The sequence below is a fragment of the Bos taurus genome, chromosome 28 (assembly GCF_002263795.3).
Source record: "Bos taurus isolate L1 Dominette 01449 registration number 42190680 breed Hereford chromosome 28, ARS-UCD2.0, whole genome shotgun sequence".
Taxonomy (NCBI): Eukaryota; Metazoa; Chordata; class Mammalia; order Artiodactyla; family Bovidae; genus Bos; species Bos taurus.
The window spans coordinates 2,220,470-2,238,961 of NC_037355.1; the positions used below are offsets into that span (position 1 = coordinate 2,220,470).

The 18,492-nt window shown below is 42.7% G+C and overlaps 1 protein-coding gene across 1 annotated transcript in view; it reads left to right on the forward strand.

Annotated features, from left to right (window-relative positions):
• Positions 1–18,492, forward strand: part of GALNT2 (polypeptide N-acetylgalactosaminyltransferase 2) — a 186,176-nt gene that overhangs the window by 122,331 nt on the left and 45,353 nt on the right. The window lies entirely within an intron of this gene.

Genomic DNA, 18,492 nt, shown 5'->3' on the forward strand with positions numbered 1-18,492 from the left:
TCCCTGAGACCTCTGTCCAGGCACCTCCCTGTCTAGAGCCCTTCCCCCACAAGCCCTAGCTGTTAACAATTATTGTGTTGTGTGGTTTATTCCAGTCCATGCAGCAGGTGGGAGAGCTGACTACTGCTGTAGGGCAGGATCACCTGCCTGGCATCACACATGGTGGGCAAGGGGCAGGCAGTGAGGGGAAGGGATAGAGCTCTGGGTGCCAGGTTCCTGCACACAGTCCCATGTTCTAGACTCGGTGCCTCACCATCTGCCCTGCACAGCTGTCTTTTCTGCTGCCAGTTTTCAGGCATGAGGGCTGAATGCAGGAAGAGCTGGGTGTTGGTAGCTTGAGACATCGTTTTCCTAGCTGGACACATACTGACAGAATCCTGAGAAATTGAGAAAAACCAAGGTTTTTGTCCCTTTTTTCCAGCCTCAGGTTCTCAGGGCAGTGTAATTGCAGAACGCACTGTTTCCGTTCCCCTGAAATGTTCTTGCACACTGGGGGCGGTGAGGCTGCTGCCTGTGTGCCGTCAGTGTGACCCCCCCTGCCCCGGCATGGGAGGCGGGCAGGTGCGGATGCTGAGCAGCCAGGCAGCCAGAGGAGGCCAGCTGCAAGGTGCTTTGCTTCAACCCCCACCCCCAACTCCTCGTGAGGCCTGACTTGCATCTTGAGCAACAGATTCAAACCAAAGCCATGCCATTGCCTCTCACCTGTCCCTTTGCTTTCTGTTCATTTGTTTTTATTTTTAGTGTTTTCATGAAACCAACTCCAAGTTTTTAGCACCAGGACCACTGTCTTTTGCCCTTTATATGTTCTTCCTTTAGGATCATTTCAGGCCTTATGTGTATCTCAATTAAAGAATACTCTGAGCCTGAGGAAACATTTCTCAACATAATAAAAGCCATTTATGACAAACATGCCACAACCAATATAATATTCACCTATGTAAAGCTGAGAAAGCCTTCTTGCTGAAATCTGGAACAAGACTAGGATGCCCACTCTCATTGCTTCTAATCGACATAGTATTGGAAGTCCTAGCCACAGCAATCAGACAAGAAAAAGAAATAAAAGCTATCCAAATTGGAAGGGAAGAGGTAAAATTGTCATTTATATTCAGATGACATGGTACTATATATAGGAAATCCTAAAGACTCCACGTTAAACTACTGGAACTGAGAAACACAACAAAGTAGCAGGATACAAGGTTAACATTTGGAAGTCTTTACACTAACAGTGTTCTATCAGAAAGGAAATGTAAAAAGAAAGAAAGAAAGAAACCCCCTTTAAAATCACATCCAAAAAAATAAAATACCTAGCAATAAACCGGACCTAAAAGACATATGTTGAGAACTGCAAAACATTATTAAAGGAAATGGAAGCTGATTCAAAGAAATGGGAAGTATCCCATGCTCTTTGATTGAAAGAATATTGTTACTAATAAAATGACTTTCCTACACAAACCAATCTACAGATTTAATGTTCTCCAAACCAAATTACCTATGACATTTTTCATAAAACAAGAACAAATAATTCTAAAATGTGTATGGAACCATAAAAGACCCAGAATTGCCAGAGCAATCCTAGAAAAAACAAAGCAGGAGGCATGACCCTCCCAGACTTCAGGCATAACTATAAAGCCACAAGAATTAAAACAACGTGGTATTGGCACAAAAACAAACGTGGATCAGTGGGACAGAATAGAGACCCCAGAAATAAACCCATACAGCTGCACTCAGTCAATCTTTGGCAAGAGGAGGTAAGAATATACAGTGGGAAAATACAGTCTCTTTAGCAAGTGGTGTTAGGAAAGCTGGACAGCCACATGTAAATCAATGAAGTTTTAACACACCCTCACACCATACACAAGAAGAAACTCAAAATGTCTTAAGACATGACACCGTAACACTCCTAGATGAAGACGCAGCAAAAACATTCTCTGACATAAATTGTACCAGTGTTTTTTTAGGTCAATTTTCCAAGGCAATAGAAACAAAAGCAAAAATAAACAAATGGGACCTAATCAAACTTAGAAGCTTCTGTACCGTAAAAGAAACCATAAACAAAAAGACAACCAAAGAGTAGGAGAAAAATATTTGCAAATAAGGTGACCGACAAAGGCTTAATTTCCAAAATATGCAAACAGTTCATACAACTCAACAGCAAAAAACAAAGGAGCCAGTCAAAAAATGGGCAGAAAACCTGAATAGACCATTTCTTCAGAAAAGACATACAGATGGCCAACAGATACATGAAAATAAACTCAGTCTCACTAATTATTAGAGAAATGCAAATCAAAACTACAGTGAAGTACCACCTCACACTGGTCAAATTTGCCATCATATAAAGTCTACAGATAACAAACGCTGGAGAGGGTGTGGAGAAAAGGGAACCCTCCTACACTGTTGGTGGGAGTGTAGGTTTGTGTGGCCCCTATGGAAAATAGTACAGAATTTTCTCAAAAAACTAAAATACAGTTGCCATATGATCCACCAGTCCCACTCATGGGCATATATCTGGACAAAACTATAACTTAAAAAAAAAAACCCACTATGGTTTCACCATCTGGTTCTGTTCTTCTGATGGGTTCTATTCTTTCCACCCATTCCGTGTTTCTTCTCCTCTCCTTTCATGCTTCCTTTGGACTAAGTATTTTCCGCACCATTAACTTGGCAATTAGAATCTAACATAAATGAATACTCTCATTTCCTCCTGGACAAGGCACAGACCACTTCCCCTCCACTCCCTTTGATGCATTATTGTCATTTGGTTTAATTCCTTATTTACGTGCAAACCCTACTGGATATCGTAAATTGGTTTTTTACAGCAAATATCCTTTGGATTTATCTGCATATTGATATTTCCATTTTCCCTCATTTTATCTTTTCATTTTCCCACCTGGTACGGTTTCCTCAGTTCTCATAGCTTCTGTGAGTATTTCTTTCTGTGCCAATTTGCTGGCAATGAAATCTGTCCTTTCATTTTATCTGAAAAAAATCTTTATTTCATTTTCATTTTTGAAGAGTGTTTTCACTGAATAGAGATGCCCAGGTTGACAGTTACTTTCTGAACTTTTACTTCACCATTCACTTGTCTTCTGGCCTCCATTCTTCCTGGTGGAATATCAGCTGTTAGTCTTATCATTGCTTTTTGAAGGCATCTTGACTGTGTTCTCTAGCTGCCTTGAGGATATTTGTCTTTGGCTTCAGCGGTCTCATTAGACTGCGCCCCACCCTGTCATCGTGTTGAACATGGCCAGAGTTTCTGCTCATCCCTGAATCTTCCAGCTTTGTACTGTGTCTGTTTTTCTTGTGCCCCATCTTCTCTCCCCACTCCCTCTGGGCTCTAACTACATCTTTGTTAGATATTTCTGCATGTCCTGTGTCCCTCTTATGCTATTTTCTATATGTTTTAGTTCTTTTTCATTCCTTGAGCTTCAGTCTGGACATAATTCTATTGGCCTGCCTTCCAGCCCCCTAATTCTTTTCCCTGCTTTGGAAATCTATTCTGCTTTCAAACCCACCTATTTAATTTTAATTTCAGTTATTACATTTTGCTGTGTATGAACATATATGGAGATATTTACAGTCTGTAGCTGATGTTTTCTTCCTCTGAAGAGGATCTAGTTTTGCTCTCTGGCAGGCACTTAGAATGGGGCAGATTGCCTTGAGTCTGGAATTGAGCTGAAACAGAGCTGGAGTTCAGTCTTTTGTGAGAGAGCTGGCGAGCATCCAGATCTCTGTGCTCCTGCGCAGCAGCCCACTGGGATTCTCCCTGGGAGTCCGGGCTGTGTGTCAGAGGCCCTCTTCCTTGTGGACTTGACTCCAGTCTGGCCCCCCAGCCCCATGCCACCTGCAGCTCCATCTCTCCTCCTGGCTCGTTCAGCCTCTTGGCTCCGCACTGCCTGGGGGAGGAGGATCAGAGAGTGTTGGACTTACTCCCAGGACTCCTCTTCCTTCTGAGAACCTGGCCCTACAGCACCTGGCTAGATCGAGAACCCAGATGCCTTTTCGATCTCCAGTTCCTTCAAATCAATGTTTTTGATGTGTTTCATCCAGAATTTCTAGTTGCTTTCAGTGGGTAGGTTGATCTACAACAAGCAACTTTTTACTATCACCGAGAGCAAGAAAAAGCTGAGTGTTCTATTTGGAACTAAATTCAGTGGGAAGTTCACAGTTCATAAATTTTGTTTTAAGCAGCAATGTCTGTCCCAAAAGAGAGTACATAAAAATAGAGTGGACTTGAAGTTGGGAGGTGTAGCTTCTGTTACTGTCAGACTAAGGTTGAAATAATCTCTTTAAACCCTGGATTTCTTAGCTACAATTTTTCTTAGGCTCAGATGTCTATGAAAGAATTTCATAAACTGCAAACAGCAGTACAAACACAGGATATGATGTTGTTGTTGTCTGCACCTAGTGGCGTGTGAGTGTGTGCAGCTGGCTTCGAGTGCTCCTGATGTGAGTGTGGCGTGGAGGGCAGTTGCTCAGCTTCCCACGTGTGACACTGAGGGGCACCTGGGTCTTCTCGCTGTAGCACAACATTGGAGTGTTTCATTATTGACCAAAAGCAGTTGGAGAAACCACTTTGAAACAGCAGTCCCACCTGTTTCAGAAGAAATCAGGGCAATTAAAATGGAGTCAGCAGAGTGTTGCTTTGTAAATGAGATGAATCAGTGGGTCTGAACAAAACCCATCCTGTTTCAGCCACACTTTTAAATGAGTTGCTTCACCATCACCATGGAACCATGAAACAATTGGGGGAAAAAAATCCTTTTCAATGGAAGTCTTGAATATTTTAGGAAATAACCCCAATATTATAAAATGTGTTATAACTTTGTTTGTCATTTAGGCTGCAGATTCCAGGGATTCTTTTAACTTTTCTGATGAGCTTGAAAGCAGCAGTGTTGTCCGCGGGTGTACCCACACGCTTACCCCCAAACATCCGCCTGCTTGCCCTTGGAACTGGCCCATCCACACATACTCTGGCTGTTAAGTGCTAGTGATGGAATCTGTGAGAACCCAGATTCCCTTTCAATCTATAAAATCAAAAGTACAGACTTAGAATAATATTCATCTTAAGTACATTGGATCAACCATGATTTCCCCATCTGACAATGATGAAAGAAAGAGAAAAATTCATGTCTGTGAAAATTCAAGCCTATTAAAAGAAGAAAATATTCCAGTAGGAATATTGTACTTAGATTCAAATTTTTATACTATTCATTGTTGATTTATTTTGACTCTTGCATTTCTGCATTCATTCAGTAAGGATTTGAGTGCTTGCCTTGTGACAGGTCGCCAGGGAAAGAGCAATGAACAAAACTGATACAAAATTTTTTTTTGCCTTCTTAGAGCTTATGTCAAGGGAGTGAAAATAGAAGAGAGTGAAACAAATGATCAGATTATATGGAATAAGACAGTGTTAAATGCGATAGTGAGAAAACAAATATGGGGATCAGATGTGTAGGGATCAAGGTCAAGGGTTCAGTAATAAATGGTGGTTAATACAGCAAAAGGAACAACTGGTAAAGTGCAAGGCCAGCCTACAGAATGGGAGGGAGGACATGTTAGCACATCATATTTAAAGAACTCATATAAACAGCAAAAGTAATAATCAAAGGTTATCAAAAGGTAAGCAGAGGACCACAACAGGAAGAGACATTTCTCCAAAGAAGGTAAATATACCTGTTTCATGTTTCCATTGGTAAGATGGCCAACGGGTGCATGAAAATGTGCTCAGCATCAGTAATCGTCAGGGAAATGCCAGTCAAACCACAGTGAGATAATCACTTCACACCTGTTAGATTGACTATCATGGAAAAGATAACAGATAACAGGTGTTGGTGAGGATGTGGAGAAGAGGGAACCCTTGTGCACTGTTGGTGGGAAAGTAAATTGGTGTAGCCACTGTGGAAAATGTGTGGAGGTTCCTCAAAAAATAAAAAATGAAACTGTTGATACCATGCCACCCAGCAATTTCACTCCTGGGTATATCTCCAAAGGAAATGAAATCACTGTCTCAGAGATAATCTGCACTTCCGTGTTCACTGCAGCATTATTTATATTAGCCAAGACATGGAAAGCCCCCTGGTGGCTCAGACAGTAAATAATCTGCCTGCAATGCAGGACTCTCGGGTTTGATCCCTGGATTGGGGGGATCCCCTGGAGAAGGAAATGGCAGCCACTCCAGTATTTTTCACTTCACTTCACTTTCAGTATTCTTACCTAGAGGATTCCACGGACAGAGGAGCCTGGCGGACTACAGTCCATGGCGTCTCAAAGAATTGGACACAACTGAGTGACTAACACTTTCTTTCTAAGACATGTAAGCAACCTCAGTGCCCACTGAGGGATGAATGGATGTTACCTACTTGCACACACATGCATGTACAATGGAAAGTTATCTAGCCATAAAAAAGAAGGGAATTCTGCCATTTGTGACTACATGGATGGATCTTGAAGGCATTTTGCTAAGTGAGATAATTCAGATGAAGAGAAATAAATACTATATGATCTCACTTACATGTGAACTAAAAACCTCATCAGATTTGGCTCCCAGAGGCAGAGGTAGAAGGTGGAGGAATTGGATAAAGGTAATCACAAGTTACAAACTTCCAGTTGTAGGATAGATAAGTTCTGGGGATGTGCTGTGCAGCCTGGTGACCATAGTTACCACTGCCAGGTGGGATATTTGAAAGCTGCTAAGGGATCCTTCCTGATGTGTCTCCTGTGTCTTCCAGTAGCTAGATGCGTACCGTTTGGTATAAACTGCACAACACTGCAGTTGCTGTTGGGCAGTCTACTTTTTTCACTCAGTGATACACAGAAAACATTTTAAATCTAGTGTTCATATTAAATGGCTTTGTATATTTGCTTTTCTGTTTATCTAGTTCTCTGCTGATGGGAGTGGAGTTTGTTTCTTTACTTCTTTAATGCTAACGGTATTGGGGTGAGTATTTTTTTTGTAACCTCTTTGCCCATTCATTTGAAAGGAAGTATATTTTTAAAAGTCAGTACATTATTTAGTTCTGAGAATCTACCAGAATTTTATCAGTAAATTGCTGAATTTGGTTGGTATTTTATTTGGGGTCTTGAATTAAGATTCCTGATTGAAATTATCCATGGTCTCCTCCGTTCCCTTCCCTCTTCCTCCCTTCATCTGGCTTTGGCTTTACACTTATGCTAACTTTATAAAATGAATTTAGAACATATGTGTAAAAAAAAAAAAGATGCTTAAGAAAAACTTATTTATAAAGGAAAAGGAGTTTCTTGAAATTCACCTGTAAAAGTCGTCTAAACCTAGACCTGTTTTTGTTTGAATCAGTGTAATCCTTGGATAACTTAAAATTCCTTTATGGATATTGACACATGGTAAATTTTCCTGTGCTTCACTTGAATTAATTTTGATAACTTATAGCTTATTATAAATGCCACTTGGTTTTCAAGTATATTGGTATAATATCATATTCATATGCACTTAAATCCTTTTTCTTGTTTAGAAACACCAGTGATTTGTCTCTCTGCCTTTTTGTTTTGTTTTGTTTTTCTGCCTCATCTTTTTTGCCTTGTATAGTTTCAGGAAAGCTGCCATAGCTCTATGCATCATAATTACTTTCAAGGCAGGAAGCAAAGGGGTCCAAAATAGTCTTTTCTTTAGGGACTGTCTGCTTTTATCAGCAAAGTACATCTTTTCTGGAATCCCCCCAGCAGACTTTCTGTTACTATTCGTTAACCAGAACTAAGTCATGGTTATTGGTGATCATGGTGGAGGCTAGGGAAAGGGGTGTGTCTTTGGCCAAGCAGAACTCATCTCTAGGGCTTGGCAGTTTGCCCAAAACAAGCTCTATAAGAACGGAGCAAGAGGGGTGTGACTTTTGTGTTACCAAGATGGTTGTGCCCTTTTTCAGGCGTGCACAAGAGAGACTCCACGACGTTGCAGTCAGAAGTTCTGAGCATAGACGCAGTAACTGTCAGTGTCAGGAAGCAGGAATCAGATAACTTCATCATCCTTTACCGTAACATACCATCATTCTGCCATTAATTAGAAACTAATTTTTTCCCCCAAGATTCCAAAAGGATGCTGTTACACTTGACATGAGCAAGGTCTAAGGAAACAAGATACCACCCTAGCTTTGGTTGGAGAGCGTGGGAACAGGTCATCTCAAGCCAAGTGCTGGGTATTCGTTTGGTTATTTGTGTGAAACCCTGATGGGCTGGGGCAAGGAAGGTTCTGCTTCCAGTTACAAAACTCTTCTGTTTGCCTTTCATCCTTGTGAGGAAGTGGGTGAAAATTTTATCTTTGTACAACAAGCAAAAACATAGAGTTAACTGTCTTTGAAAAGTACCCAAAAGCATCTTCTGTGACAACGTCAGTGTCCTTAAAAGTCAGAACCACAACAAGGTCTGTGCACTTGAACCTGCCATCCCTCCAGTCCCAGCGATTATTTGACCCGAATTTGGGGGGAGGATTGAAAGAGAAGGATGCAGGACAGAGAAGAAAGCCGGTTGTCTGACTAAAGCCAGGAAGAGCTCACATGATCAACCCGAAGACAGCAGGGAGCAGGTCTTTTCACAGAGCAGTGCAAAGAGAAACTTGGAAACTTGAGTCCGGGAGGAAGGTGGAGGTGACCTGTGTCTGTGGAACAGGTGGGGACCCACAGCTCTCACTCTCTGATAAACGGTGTGCACCCTTATCCCGAGAGGGTGGCTCCCTGCGTCGGAAGGGGTAAGAAGTTCAAGCTTGCTTTCTCTCTGCTCTGACTTCCCCAGCCATGAACAGGAGGTCCTGCCTGAAGTGCACTTGGAAGGATAAGAACCTCAAAGGGCTTCATCCAGGGCTGTTATTTTCTCAACGTTCAGTAGCTCTTCACCCTTGAAAAAGTTCTCAGTTAAAATTTAGTATCTGTAAAACTGGAGGCAGTAAAGGGCAGGTGATACTCTTTGAATGAGAAAATAGTTTGCTTTCTCCTAAAGGCCCTGGCTGAAAGCAGCAAGTAGAAGCCTGACATGCACTCCCTCGGGGCCGGGAGAGGACCCTGTGTGTTCTGGGCAACGTGTGTTCTCCGTGGCTCTGCTGCAGCGTCTTCAGTGAGGAGTCTGTACTCCTGGACCGTCTGCTACCCTTTCACCTCTGGAATGCTTGGCTTTTCCAGGGGATCAGAGGACTTCAAAGGGAGAGTGGTAAACACAACAGACTCGCTTCTGATGTCTCGAGAAGGGTTTCAGACACCTTCTCGTTCTTGGTATAGGAACACACTCCTGTGGTCAGACGCAGCGCGAGGTATGAGAACACTCAGGTGAAGCACTGGGGTGCTTTGGACTGAAAACTTCAGAGTGAGACAGACCTGCCACGATCCAGGGCTAATTCAGATCCCCCGCCAACTGGATTTTTAAGAAGCTTAATTTCAGCTGGGTCCTGCAGAGGTTTTAAAATATCTTTGGATTTGATTCTTTTCCATTTTAAAAGACCTGTATAGAATAAGCCCTCTAGCTATTAGGACTGATCAGAAATTAGTTGATTAGGTGGAATATCATGTCATTATCACTGCTTGAAGGATTATTAAGAGTGTATTTTAATGAAATGAACATTATGCAACAGCTGTTAGCCCTCTTTTTTACCTTCCTGCTTTTGTAAATCCCATTTCCAACTCCCATTTTACCCTCTGGCCTCCCTAGCCCCTTGGAGCAAATGCGCTGCGGAGATGGCAGTGTGAAGCTGACCCCTTGTTCAGGATGTGTTGAAGTCAAAATTCCTGGGATTGAGGCTCTAAGGTCTCTCCCTGCCCTGGGGCTGGAGGGAGGGCCGGTCTGAGTTCAGGGTGCCTTGCTGTGAATCCAGGTTCCAGCTGTGGCTCCCACCGTCTTCCGCAGGGCCCAGGGCCATGAGGCCTTAGGCCTGGCTCTCTTGGTGCACTGCTTCACGGCCAGGAGGGAGCTTCTAAAACTCAGATTCCTAGGCATCACCCAGACCTACTTACGTGGGCAGAGCCAAGGCGTCTGCATGTTGACGACCTGCTTTTGGGAGAGTCTGGCACTCACTTTCTGTGAGTGATGCCCGTGAGACCATGCCAGGACAGCTACCTGGCCCCAGAGCACAGCGGGTCCTGATGAGGAGCATGCCCAGCCCATGGTTGGCTCCAGATGGGATGGGCGAGTGGCTTCAGCTGCACAGCTTGTACTGAAAGTTCCAGCTCCCATGGGGACAGCTGTGCCCACTGCCAGGACGCAGTCAACTCAAACAGCAGACCTGCCTCTTCCTTCCTTTGAATAGAAAATGTGTTCCCTGTGGGCGAGGGCAGAGGACAAAAGATACTTTCGGGGCCTCAGCTGGGTCACCTGCTATTCACAGCCTGCATCCCAGGCTCTGTGTGGTAGGACCCTACACACGCACACCTCCACATACAAGCAGAGGCAGAGGGCCTGGGAACTTACAATATATTTTGATCGGTTCTTTTGTTTTTTGAAACCCCTGGCCCTGCCACCTGGGCTTGACCCCGACACAGTCTGTCTTGGCTTGTCTCACCTGGACCAAGAGTGCACGTGGAGACTGGCACCTTTCCAGGAGCTCTGCCTGCTGGAGAGACGACGCTCAGAGCAGCCCAGTGCTATCTTTGCTGTCCATCTCCCCAGGCACCACCTACGTGTATACCTTGGCGCAGGACCAAGGCAGGCACCACATGACTCTTGCAGCGTTAGAGCAGTCATTACACCTCCAGGCACCTCTTCCTCTTTCACCCCACCCTCCTCTCGGTTGTGTACAGAACTGCCTTTGCTTCTCCAGTGATAGTCTGGTTGGACTTTTAAACTGTAAGACAGATCTGTGACTCAAAAAGGCAAACACACACACACAAATGATGGGGTAAACCTCAAAATAGAAGAAAGGAAATAATGAAGGAGAAAGAAAAATTTAATAAACTCTAAAAATAAGAAACAGGATTATATAAAGCTTGATTTTCAAAAATTAGAAATCTCGAAGAATACTGATAAATGTAAAAACCATGATTAAATAATGTTAGGAATAGAAGAGCAGAGCAGACATAACTATAGACAGAGTAGAGTTTATGAAGATTATAAGAAAACTGTGGGTACACTTTTATGCAAATTTGAAAATTTAATGGAATGCTTAGTTTTCTAGGAATGTGGAAATTACCAGAGTTATTCAAGAAATAGAAAAATATGAATACAAGCCATGAAAGATCTTTTCAACAGTAAGAAGTTTATCTTCCCTGAATTCTTCCCACTCTAGTGGGTTTGCATAGAACACAAACTATTTTAGAGAATTTCTAGAAAAAGAGGGAAAGCTGCCTTGTTTGCTTCTTGAGGGCACGAATACCTTCTTGTGAAACTGGAAAAAGAAAGTAGAAGAACAGAACATTGTAGACCAGCTACTATTATGATTATAGAGTCAAAAAATTGGAAAACAAGTACCAGTGTATCTAATATTGCTCTATTAAAAAAAATCATAGCCAAGTGGAGTTTCATTTATGAATACAAAAATGATAGAACAACATGAGATTATATTAATATAATATTCCTTCTCAAAGGATTAAAGGAGGAGAGCTATATGATCTTCTTAATAGATGCAAGGGAAAAAATCATAAACTTTATTTGGCACTTGGACTTTCCTTAATCTGATTAAATGCAGTTCAGTCGCTCAGTCATGTCCGACTCTTTGCAACCCCATGGACTGCAGCACACCAGACCTCCCTGTCCATCACCAACTCCCAGAGTTAACCCAAGCTTACATCCATTGAGTCGGTGATGTCATCCAACCATCTCATCCTCTGTTGTCCCCTTCTTCTCCTATCTTCAGTCTTTCCCAGCATCAGGGCCTTTTCCAATGAGTCAGTTCTTCGCATCAGGTGCCCAAAGTATTGGAGTTTCAGCTTCAGCATCAGTCCTTCCAATGAACACTCAGGACTGATCTCCTTTAGGATGGATCTCCTTGTAGTCCAAGGGACTCTTAGAAGTCTTTTCCAACACCACAGTTCAAAAGCTTTAATTCTTCAGTGCTCAGCTTTCTTCACAGTCCAACTCTCACATCCATACATGACTACTGGAAAAACCATAGCCTTTGACTAGACGGACCTTTGTTGGCAAAGTAATGTCTCTGCTTTTGAATATGCTATCTAGGTTGATCATAACTTTTCTTCTAAGAAGTAAGCATCTTTTAATTTTGTGGCTGTAGTCAATGTCTGCAGTGATTTTGGAGCCCCCAAAATAAAGTCAGCCACTGTTTCCACTGTTTCCCCATCTATTTGCCATGAAGTGATGGGACCAGATGCCATGATCTTAGTTTTCTGAATGTTGAGCTTTAAGCCAACTTTTTCACTCTTCTCTTTTACTTTCATCAAGAGGCTCTTCAGTTCCTCTTCACTTTCTGCCATAAGGGTGGTGTCATCTGCATATCTGAAGTTATTGCTATTTCTCCCAGCAATCTTGATTCCAGCTTGTGCTTTCTCCAGCCCAGCATTTCTCATGATGTACTCTGCATATAAGTTAAATAAGCAGGGTGACAATATACAGCCTTGATGTACTCCTTTTCCTATTTGGAAACAGTCTGTTCTAACTGTTGCTTCCTGACCTGCATACAGATTTCTCAAGAGGCAGGTCAGGTGGTCTGGTATTCCTGTCTCTTTCAGAATTTTCTGCAGTTTATTCTGATCCACACAGTCAAAGGCTTTGGCATAGTCAATAAAGCATAAATAGATGTTTTTCTGGAACTGTCTTGTTTTTTTGATGATCCAGCAGATGTTGGCAATTTGATATCTGGTTCCTCTGCCTTTTCTAAATCCAGCTTGAACATCTGGAAGTTCACAGTTCATGTATTGCTGAAGCCTGGCTTGGAGAATTTTGAGCGTTACTTTACTAGATTAAAGGTATCTGTAAAATGTCTGTGGCAAACATGATGCCTTATGAGAATTGAATTGCATTCACTTTGAAGATGAGATGTTCTCTACTACCTTTTTTTATTGCATATTGCATTGCAGGCCATAAACAGTGCCTTATTGAGACAAGAACTGTAAATGTAGAAGTGGTGTAAAGAAAAGGACAAAATGTGGATGAATCAATGGGTGGAAAATCCAAGAGAATATACAGATTCTCAGGACTAAGAGAGCTCAGTTAGGTTTCTGAGTGCACAGTCCACAGACTCCAGCCATGGCCAGCAGTGGCCTGTGAACTGATTAGATTGTTTCTTCTGTTAAATGGTTGCTCATATTCTTTGTCCATTACTTGTTAGGTTTTTACCTCATTATTATTCAATGAGAGGAATTTATATATTCCAGATATATCCTCTGTCAGCCATAAGTACCACAAAAATCTTCTCCAAGTCTGTGGCAGATCCTGTTATTGTGTTTAAGATGTATTCCATCAAACATACTTTTTAATTTTGATTTTTTAAACTGTGGCCCTGGGATAATATTTTAGAAGGGGTTTTTTAATAATCAGCTCATAAACATATGAAAAGATATATGCCCTGTCTAGTAAACAGGGAAAAGAAAATTAGAATACTAAGAAGCTATTTCATATCTATCTGGTGGGCAAAATTTGGTGCTATCGGGATAGTGAGAATTTGGAGCACTGTGAATGCTGCCCTTGTGGGTGGGGTAAAGCTGGGAACAGCCTTCGAAGATCAGCTTGCTGAATAGCATAAATCTGTGACTAGGAGTCGTCTGCAGGCAAATGATGCAGAGAAACTTTCTCACACATGCAAAAGGACAGTATCCACGACTGTGTTATTCCTAACAGAGAGATTGACTGTCAGCAGAAAGGGATTGGATGTGGTGTGTTCCTGCAAGAGACAGCTGTGCGGCAATGGGTGTGAATGAAACAGAGCCACGTGTGTCAAAGCAGGTACATTCCCAAAAGTGGAGAAAGCAAGCCACAGTGCAGTGTCAGCCATGCACAACACAATACTCCATTCTATTTATGAAGTGGCTCAGACTGCAAAGAATCTGCCTGCAATGTGGGAGACCTGGGTTTGATCCCTGGGTCGGAAAGATCCCCTGGAGAAGGAAATGGCAACCCACTCCAGTATTCCTGCCTGGAGAATCCCATGCACAGAGGAGCCTGGTGGGCTACAGTCCATGGAGTCACAAAGAGTCAGACACAACTGAGCAACACACACACACACACACACACACACACACACGTGGTTTGTTGAAGATATACTGAGGAATACTGATGAACCAAACTTAGGGTAGTGTTACCATTGGTGATGATGGGATTTGAGGTAGGAAAGATGTACCAGGACTTTAACTATTACATGTCGAGTTTTATTTCATTTAAAAAATCTTAATCAGGTACCAGTGTTGCAGAGTATTAAGATTTGAAAAAATGGAGTGGAGGGTGCTTAGGTGCTTGTATAACATCTTCTAGATTTTATGTTTACGATATCTCACAGACGTAACCATGATGGTGGTGGTGGTGACGACCTGGGAAAAAGCAGGCCTGCTGCCTCTCTCCCCAGTAGGCCACAGGATACTCATTACCACGCCTGAGTTGATCATGGTCCAAGACTTGATCCTTAGCTTTGCTAATTTGTTTTTCACAACAAACTGTGGAAAATTCTTAAAAAAAAATTCTTAAAGAGATGGGAATACCAGACCACCTGATGTGCCTCCTGAGAAATCTGTATGCAGGTCAAGAAGCAATAGTTAGAACTGGACATGGAACAACAGACTGGTTCCAAATAGGAAAAGGAGTATGTCAAGGCTGTATATTGTCACCCTGCTTATTTAACTTATATGCAGAGTACATCATGTGAAATGCTGGGTTGGATGAAGCACAGCTGGAATCAAGATTGCTGGGAGAAATCTCAATAACCTCAGATATGCAGATGACACCACCTTTATGGCAGAAAGTGAAGAAGAACTAAAGAGCCTCTTGATGAAAGTCAAAGAGGAGGGTGAAAAAGTTGACTTAAAGTTCAACATTCAGAAAACGAAGATTATGGCATCCGGTTCCATCACTTCATAGCAAATAGATGGGGAAACAGTGGCCGACTTTTATTTTTGGGGGCTCCAAATCACTGCAGATGGTGACTGCAGCCATGGAATTAAAAAATGCTTGCTCCTTGGAAGAAAAGCTATGACCTACCTAGACAGCATATTAAAAAACAGAGACATTACTTTGCCAACAAAGGTCCATCTAGTCAAGGCTATGGTTTTTCCAGTAGTCATGTATGGATGTGAGAATTGGAATATGAAGAAAGCTGAGCGCTGAAGAATTGATGCTTCTGAACTGTGGTGTTGGAGAAGACTCTTGAGAGTCCCTTGGACTGCAAAGAGATCCAACCAGTCCATCCTGAAGGAAATCAGTCCTGAATAGTCTTTGGAAGGACTGATGCTGAAGCTGAAACTCCAATATTTTGGCCACCTGATGTAAAGAACTGACTCATTGGAAAAGACCCTGATGCTGGGAAAGATTGAAGGTAGGAGGAGAAGGGGACGACAGAGGATGAGATGGTTGGATGGCATCACCGACTCAATGAATGTGAGTTTGAATAAGCTCCGGGAGTTGGTGATGGACAGGGAGGCCTGGCATGCTGCAGTCCAAGGGGTTGCAAAGAGTTGGACATGACTGAGTGACTGAACTGAACTGAATTTGTTTTTGCTTGTTTATTTTTCTCCCCATGCTTTGCTTTGTTTTGTTGTCAGCAAATCAAAGCTAGATTTGTCTCTCAGGGCAGACTCCAGTTAAAATCAGAGAATAAATCCAAAATTTATTTCTAAAATTTATTTAGGTCAATAATTTCTAAAGAGAAATACACATGACAGCAACCAGAACCTTGAAATACTGTGAATGATCCTGGTATTTCCCCTCCAGGTGTTTCATGGGAAGCTGAGACCCAGCTAGAAGGCCCACTTTGGACACACAGCAAGACTCTGCTGCCATGGAGACTGACATCCAGGGTCCCCATTTGCCGGAAATTTACCCCTACGTGGGACCCCAGGGCGTGATTAGACCATGGGCTGGTGTTGAATGCTTAGGGTAGTGGGGTCTTCACAGCCCTCTCCGGGGACCCTGCTGGTGTCAGAGAGGGATTGAGCCTCAGGTGCTTGGTAGAAGATGCCTGGGTAGATGCCTGTTGATACACAGCAGCCAAGTGCATATGATAACCCTTATTAGGATGACAGCAACCTTTCCAATATTCAGAGTCCTTCTTTGTTTCTTGATTGTCCCATTAACCATGCAAAATTGTAAGGGCCAGTTTCACAGATGAAGAAGGATGCAGTGCCTCAGATCACTCAGTTACCAAGGTTACCACAGGCCAGACCATCAGTGGGGCTGGGAGGTAGGTTGAAGGCATGGGGTAAACAGCATATTTCTGTACCCCTTTCCACAACATGGGGCAGCCTTCAATGTTATTAAACGGAGCCCCTAACTTCCCAGTCTGAGGACATGTGGTGGTTGAATATTTCATCAGTGTCTCGACCAAACCTACGTATAACATTTGCATCAGATACAAGCCTCCCCAGAGACAGGTTCCTTCTGCACCCTGAGGGCTCAGGTGCTCAGGGCACTAGACATCAGCTGATTGAAAGATCAGATACGATGGCCGTCTGGTCTCACAGAAATTTAAAGCTCAATAAGATATTTTTAAAAATCATTGTGTGTCCAGTTTTTTAAAGTCCCCACTTGACAGGAAATTACCAGAATGACCCATGGAAACTTAAGTGAACTTGACCCAAAGCTATCCTCCACATCACACTGCCTCAGCTGCATCGTCTGGGAGGGAGAACAGAATTGACTGCAGACTCTCCATGCTGCTGCTGCCAAATAAGCCCCGGCTTCTGCTCAGTTCTCAGAGAAGCTCCAGGATGAAGGTGCCCCTGACAGCTAGCCGCCCTAGTGGGTTTCTATATCAGGCAGGCGTTCTTTCACCAGCTCTGAAGCAGAGAAGACTGCTTGGCAGCGACAGAGCTCTTTACGTGCAAGATTTATTCTGTTTCTTTTTAAAGAAATTCTTCAAACAACCCCTCCTTTTTCTTGGCTCAGTGTGAAGACTTAGGATCTGAATTCATATGCATACATATAACACTCTTAAACTCACAAGGTATGAGTTATTTCCCAGTTTTTACTTGTCATCCCTCTTTATCTTAGAAATAGGATATACCTCTTAAATTTCCTAATTGCCAATTCCTAGCAAAACTTGGTGCCTTATGACTGGAGAGGAATTTTAATAAAATGGTATGAATGCTGTGTTCTGAAAAATGTGTTCAAAGCCCCTTGAGAATGCCAAATGCTCGTGGAAGACGAGGCTTCCTGCAGAGAGACAGAAAACGAGGAAATAGGACGTGATTGCATCGGCTGAGTTTACTATGATTTGAGCCTGAAAAATGCTCCCTTCTCTCCTTTTGATTTTTCACGTGGCTGCACCAGACAGAGTTCAGTAAATTTGCTCAGCTCAGCAAAGCACCCCCCTCAACTGTGTGGAGTGGGGTTTGATTGCAGAGAGTATTGGCTCCTATCCTGGGGTTCTTATTTCATTAGCGTTGCCGATTAGGTTCTTGGGAATGACATTTGTTGGTCATTTGTTTACAGTTGAACCTTGCAGATTCTTACTTCCTTAATCTAACAATCAACAAATTCTTAAAACTGAAAAAAAAAAAAAAAAAACCCTCGCCTATCAATCTACTTGTCATTAAAGACTTGACATTAATTCCAGAATGCATTCTTTTCCCCAACAGTGACTGGTATGTCATTTTCTCATAGTTAATTAAAATCCAGCTATCCATATAACTAAAATAAACAGAAGCCCATTTTGTGATCTGACCTAATTGCTTTTTAATTGTACTGATTTTCTTGCTCATTTTCAAAATTTGCTCTCTGAAATAGTTTTCCCAATCCTGAGGGAAAATAATGTGTCAACCATTTTCCTTTAAGGCACTGCTGAGCTCCAAATATATTAATCTTTCTCCTTTTCCTACTCATTTCTCATCTTTAAGATGAATAGTTTTAATTCTGGGAGCAGATCATTTGCAGCTGTGGTCAATTACATTAAGAGCTAAAGAGTAAGACAAGTTCTTCAAAAAATACTTGTTTGACTGCGCTGGGGTCTTTGTTGTGGCATGAGAACTCTTAGTTGTGGCATGTGGGATCTAGTGCCCTGACCCGGGGTTGAGTCCAGACTCCCTGCATTGAGAGCACTTAGCCACTGCACCACCAGGAAAGTCCCGAGAGTAAAACAAACTCTTGAAAATATATTGGCCCAACGGAAAGTGTTCCACCTTCTTTGATACCAGTGCAGGGATCCCAGATGGTGAGCACAGTGTGGAGGGGACCGCGTCCCTGGTGGCTGACTGATGGTCCCCACCCTACTGCAGGCAAGATCATCGCTGTCTCCACCTCGGGCCAAGAGCTGCTTCCAGAGGCCAAAAAGGCTTTAGCTGTCTGTCCTCACCCCTTTTCCCAGCTAGAATCAGTAGTACCACCAGCCTGATGACTCCTGAATGCCCTCATGCCATAATTTGTTCGCAGCAGTCCTCAAGAGCTATAAGC